Below are 6,000 nucleotides of genomic sequence, written 5' to 3'. Positions count from 1 at the left end.
GCCCAAAGAAACAAGTTTTTTTGTTTCTTGTTCTGGTTTTTTTAAAAAAAAATTCTTTGTCCCACCACCGTTTTGGAAATTAAAGAGAGAGAGGCATGTGCCACCCTTCCCACATCAATTTTCACATCTTTAAATATTCCCAGTCTAGCAAGCTTCCGCCTGCGGCTCCGTCATCTCCCGGAATAGTCTCCATCTCAGGTGACAGAGAGAGAAACTGAGGCACAGGCAGGCTATGAAGCCCAAGTCCTCCCCCGGCCTGGCTGGCCCCCTTTCCCCCGAAGTTTCCTTCCTTCTCCCGTCCCTCCGGGCCAAGTTTGAGGCTGCCAACCCCTACCCGGGTCCTCCTCCGCTCCGGACCCGGACTTCCGCCTGCTTTCCCCTCCTCCGCCCGCTAGGGGGCTGCGGAAGGGGCCGCGAGGCCTCCTGGTCCCCTCCGAGCCGCCGTAGCGCGAGCCGCGGGAGTTCGGCAGCTCCGGTCGCCAAGGCAACGGGCTCCGCTGCGCTCGGCGGGCGCCAGGCAGCCCGGGGGAGGCGCTGCGGGCCAGCGGCCCGGGCTCGGCTGGCGGCGGGACGGCAGGTGAGCAGGGGCCGGGCGGGCAGTCGCGGTCCTAACGCGCGGTTCCCGGCGTCGACTCGTCTCAGCGGGCGAGGGGCTGGGCCGCTGGGGACTCCCGGGAAGGAGACGGGGCCTGACCTTTATCCGCTCCCCCCACCCTTGGCGCCGGGGCTGCGTCCCCTCTTGCCCTTTAATCCCGTCCTGCGCTTTGGTCTGTTTATTATATTTGGGGGCCATTGGCCTGATTCGAAAGTTTTTTTTTTAAAGCTCGTCTTATTTGGGGTCGAGGAATAACTCAAAATTGCAGAAAATGTGCGTCTGTGCGACTCTTCTGGGGCCAGAGAGGATTAACTTCTTTGTCCATCAGTTTTCCCATCTGCAGAATGGGGATAATGATAGCACCTATCTTAGAAGCTTATTACAAAGCAAATAATATATTTCAAATCCTTGCAGGTAAACCTTGGGAGCTTTCGTTGTTACTACTACTACTCCAAGGAGGTCCATCATTGAGCATGTGTTGTGTATCAGGGCCTGGGCTAATTGCCAGGGGTAAAAAAGTGAATGAGACATCTTGTTCTCAGGGAACTCCACAGATTTAAGGTATAAATAGGAACTCATTGTGGTTCCAGCTATGATTTTGGACATACAGGGGACTGTGAATGAAGGCAGTTAACCCAGATTTCCGGAGATGAGGTTGGGGAGGATGGTCAAAGAGAGTTTCCCAAAGAAGATGACTTCCAAAATGAGACGTGAAGGCTGCTTCTGTATTGGCCGGAAGATGAAGCTGGTGGAGTGCATAGTGTTCTAGGCAGAGAGAACGGCCAGTGCAAGGTCCTGGGGAGAGAGTGCAGGCTTCTTGGGCATCTGCAGGGATTTCATAGCCTGTTAAGAGACAGATTCCGGGAAGTGGAAGTGATCTGGCTTGGTGTGTTTGAGAGATAAGCAGGTGCTCTTCTTATAGAAGAAAGACTTTACTTGTATCTCCTCCTAAGTTTGGACTTTGTCATGGGGGTTAGTGGGGAGCACCAAAGGATTTAAATCAGGCAGTGAGTGTGTGTTGCGTGATCAGAGGTATGGTTTTCAAAAGATCAGGGTTTTTTTTGTTCTCTCTTGGTCTCATCACTTCTCCAGTCAGTTTTTCACATTGCAGCTATTCATTTATGGGGATTCAAAAAAAATATTAACTGAGCACCTGTTATGTGCCAGGCACTGTGTAAGTAGTAAGGAATCAGGTTCCTGCCCTCATGGCATGTATTCCAGACATTAAAGGTACATTCATGGAGACAAAAGCAGTCTAGTACAACTGGAACTGAATCAGTATTGGAAGAGACCCATTCAGAGAGTTTTTTCTTTTTTCTTTTGAAGGCCCAGGTCATTCAGGGCCACTATCTTGTACACTCTAGGCAGAACCATTCACTTAGAACTACACCAAGAAGAAATGGCCAGAGAAGTGGGAGGAAAACTAGGAGAGTGTAGTAACGAAAGCCCAAGGAAGAGGTCCACTTTGCTGGATGCTGCTGAGATTTCAAGTAAAAGAAGTTAAACGTTAAAATGTGCCTTTTGCATAAGTAAATATAGAGGTCACTGAAGACCCAGTTGAGCAGATTTGGTGAAATGTTGGGGGTGGAATCTATAATATCGGCAGCTTCCAAAGGTTCAATGTAATATGTCAGTGGGATGAGGAGAGAGTGGGATGTGAGAAAGTAAAGGCAAAGTGTAGGCAGCTCCAAGAAGTTTGGCTGTGAAGAGAAGCGAGAAAGCTGGAGAGCAATTGGGGAATCAGGTGAAGTCTTTTTAAGCAGGAGAGAGACACAAGCAGATTTAAATGCTGATGGCAAACAGCCAGTAGTGAGGGAGAGACTGAAAATACAGGAGATGAAGGGAAAAATCAATGGCACAACTTTCCAGCTAATGTGAGAGTGGATGCGATCCACAGCACAGATCCTTTACAAAGAGTCTGATGACGGCTTTTTTGTTTTGTTTAGTTTAGTTTTGGAGACGTGGGAAGCAAGGTAATTGCCGAAAAGGAGCACACCTGTGTAATGCAACCAGAAGAAATAAATAAAAGATGTAAGCATGGAGAGAAAGTTCTATTTTCTTTCTCAACGGATAGGAGACATTTATTGAACTAACACTGTGTTAAGCACTCTCCATGCACTAGTCTCAGTTGAAAACGTGATCTTTACATCAACCCTGGGAGATAGCCTCTAGTGTAATTCCCAGCTGATGGATGAGGAAATGGAGGTAAAAAATGCTTAGCCAAGGTCACACAGGATTCGAATCCAGGCCTGCCTGAGCCAGAGCTTTTGCTCTTAATCGCTACCTAAATGATACAATTGTCTGCCTATGATATGATTATCTGCTGAGAAAATTCAAGAGAATTGAGTTACAAATAAGCAAGCTACAAGATAGACAAAAAGCAATAGTAAGAAAATGGAATTGTAGGTGAAATGACAATAGCAACATGAAAAATAAATACCTAGGAATAAACTTTAAAATAAATGTGCCTAGCTAGTCAGCTAGAATAAGAGTTGGCTGGAGGTTTGGAGATATGGGTCAGGATGGGTGCTTGTGTGAAGAGGAGGTATTTTTGCCTTGGGAAAATCAGGGTATGGATACCAGAAAAAAAGGCATGTAAAAAAACCAGGTGTCTGTTATGGACATGATGAGAAAATATGCAAAGATGCTGACTGTGATGTTTTTATAATATTGAAAAACTGAAAACCGACTGGTTAAATCATGATGCAGTTATATGATGGGTGCTATCAGCTGTTAAAAAAGGAGGTGGGAGCCATATATATGAGAAAGATGTTTACATCATATGGTTAGGTGTGAAAAACAGATTACAGTATGTTTCTATTTTTGTTTTTTTAAGTGTATACATACATATTTATAGGAAAAATGTCTAGAAAGATGAGTTGTTTAAAACAATTTTTTATTTTTAATTGTGGTAAAATACCCATAAATTTATCATAACCGTTTTTAAGTGTACGGTTTAGTAGTGTTAAGGATATTCACAGTGTTGTGCAGTCAACCTCCAGAACTTTTTCATCTTGCAGAACTGAAACTTTATACCCATTAAAACAACTCCACGTTTTCCCCTCTCCCGAGCTCCTGGCAACCGCCATTCTACTTTCTGTTTCTATGGATATGGCTACTCTGGATACTTCATATAAGTGGAATCATACAATATTTGTCTCTTTGCGATTGGCTTTTTTCACTTAACATCACGTCCTCAAGGTTTGTGTATGTTGTAGCATGTGTCAGAATTTCCTTCCTTTTTAAGGCTAAATAATATTCCATTGTGTGGATATACACATTTTGTACGTACATTGTATTTATGAACACATTTTGTTTATCCATTCCATAGATGGACATTTGGGTTGCTTCCCCCTTTTGGCTATTTTGAATAATGCTGCTACAAACATGAATGTGCCAGAAAGATAAGTTCTTTATGTCTGTGTCGTGAGATCATGGGGAGACTTTTATTCCTTTCCTTATTGCCTTATTTTTCTTTTTTATGAGCATGAATGGCTTTCATAATTGGAAAAAGCAATAAGGATATATCCTATTTGGGGAGATGGGGGAGTAAAGGTTAAAAAAAAAAAAGGGGGCCTGGTCTAGGGCAGTGGCAGCAGGAATGGAATGGAGTGGGCAGATTTGAGAGATGTTTCAGGAGAATCAACAGGACTTGACAACTAAGAGGTAAGGGAGAAAGGGGTGGAGGATGAAGCCTCGGGGGCCTGTGGGGAGAAGGGGCTTAGACTAGGGGAGGAGGGAGGAAATAAGGCTGGAGAGCCACCTGAGCCTTTTTGTTCAGGAGTTTGGACTCTTTCCTGAAAGCAGAGGGAAACCATTGAAAGGAAGGGAAATGACTTAATCAGATTCGCATTATAGAAAGATCACCCTGGCTCCCACCAACCCATTCTGCAAGCTGAAGCCAGATAGTGACAGATTTCCCTTTGTGTTACTTAGACTTGAACCTTTGTTAATTTCCTTTTATTTGAGATGAAGCATTAATGCTGGAAGATGCAAATCTAGTCTTCTCAAAGCACCTGCAATATTTTAAACAACGTCCTATTTAGATTACCTTGATTCCTAATTGCATTCAGTTTTATCTTAACACAGTCTCCTGAAAATTACTTTCTACCTTTAGCAGGGGAAATATAATTGGGAAAGTAAACAAGAAATATAAACAACTCAGGTTAGAGACTGTCAATTTTTTTTTAATAGATTTTATTTATTTATTTTTGGCTGCGTTGGGTCTTCGGTGCTGCGCGCAGCCTTTCTCTAGTTGCGGCGAGCGGGGGCTAGTCTTCATTGCAGTGCAAGGGCTTCTCACTGCAATGGCTTCTCTTGTTGCGGAGCACAGGCTCCAGGTGCACAAGCTTCAGTAGTTGTGGCACGCGGGCTTCAGTAATTGTGGCTCGCGGGCTCTAGAGCGCAGGCTCAGTAGTTGTGGCGCCCGGGCTTAGTTGCTCCGCGGCATGTGGGATCTTCCCGGACCAGGGCTCAAACCCGTGCCTCCTGCATTGGCAGGTGGATTCTTAACCACTGTGCCACCAGGGAAGCCGCGAGACCTGTAATTGATTGCAATATCTTTGACACTCTCCTTTGGGGAGAAAGGGGCCAGTGAAGTAAACAGTGTCTTATTAAAGGGTTACTACAAAACAAAAATTGTTGAGAGTTCAAATGGATTCAGCTTATTACCTATCTCTATTCCCACAAACCTATAATGTGTCTCTGCTTCCAGAGCGTCGCAGAGAGGGAATTAACTATCGTGCTGATGTTTTTAAGCATTTTGCAGTTTATGAGAGGTGCATGTCCGAAAGATGTGAACCCACGATCTCATTTCATTCCTCCCAGTAACTCTTAAATAGGAATTATCATTTCTGTTTTCAGATGAGGAAATTGAAGATCAAAGGATTTAAGAAACCTCCCAGCTCCTATATCTAATGAATTCTGGAGTTTGAATCCAGGTTTTCTTATTTTCTTTTTATATTATAGCTGCTTACTATGGAAAGTTTTAAACATATACAAAAGTACAAAAGATGGTATAATACCTTATACTCATACCCCAGCTTCAACAGATACCAACATATGGTCAGTTTTATTTGATCTATACCCCCCACTCCCTCCCCACCTTAGATTATATTAAAGCAAATCCTAGACATCATATCATTTCATCTATAAATACTTTAATACACATCTAAGAGGTAAGGATTTTTTTCACCCCCTTTTTCCCCCTATAATCACACCTAAGAAAATGAACATAGTAATTCCTAAATATTACCTAGTATCCGTTTGGTATTCAGTTTCCTCAGTTATCTCATAAATGTCTATTTACAGTTGGTTTGTTTGAATTGGGATCCAAACAAGGACCACCTATTACATCTGAGTGATAGTCTCGTAAGTCTTTGAATCTATAGCAACTTCGTCTCTTC

At 43.6% G+C, this 6,000-nt stretch overlaps 1 protein-coding gene and 1 pseudogene across 3 annotated transcripts in view; one reads left to right on the top strand and one right to left on the bottom strand.

Moving 5' to 3' along the window:
• Positions 1–330: 330 nt before the first annotated feature.
• Positions 331–6,000, bottom strand: part of LOC133104136 (bromodomain-containing protein 7-like) — a 60,385-nt pseudogene continuing 54,715 nt past the window's right edge.
• The window catches only part of PKIG (cAMP-dependent protein kinase inhibitor gamma), a 102,335-nt gene continuing 96,788 nt past the window's right edge, over positions 454–6,000 (top strand). For 2 of the 3 annotated variants that reach the window (XM_061207816.1, XM_061207815.1), the window contains exon 1: positions 456–577. The gene's annotated coding sequence lies outside the window, so the exon portion shown is untranslated. Of the gene's footprint in view, positions 578–6,000 lie in introns of all 3 variants that reach the window. The other variant, XM_061207818.1, reaches the window with a different exon arrangement.

This window comes from Eubalaena glacialis, chromosome 13 (assembly GCF_028564815.1).
Source record: "Eubalaena glacialis isolate mEubGla1 chromosome 13, mEubGla1.1.hap2.+ XY, whole genome shotgun sequence".
In the NCBI taxonomy this organism is placed as follows: domain Eukaryota; kingdom Metazoa; phylum Chordata; class Mammalia; order Artiodactyla; family Balaenidae; genus Eubalaena; species Eubalaena glacialis.
This window is presented reverse-complemented; position numbering and strand designations above follow the sequence as displayed.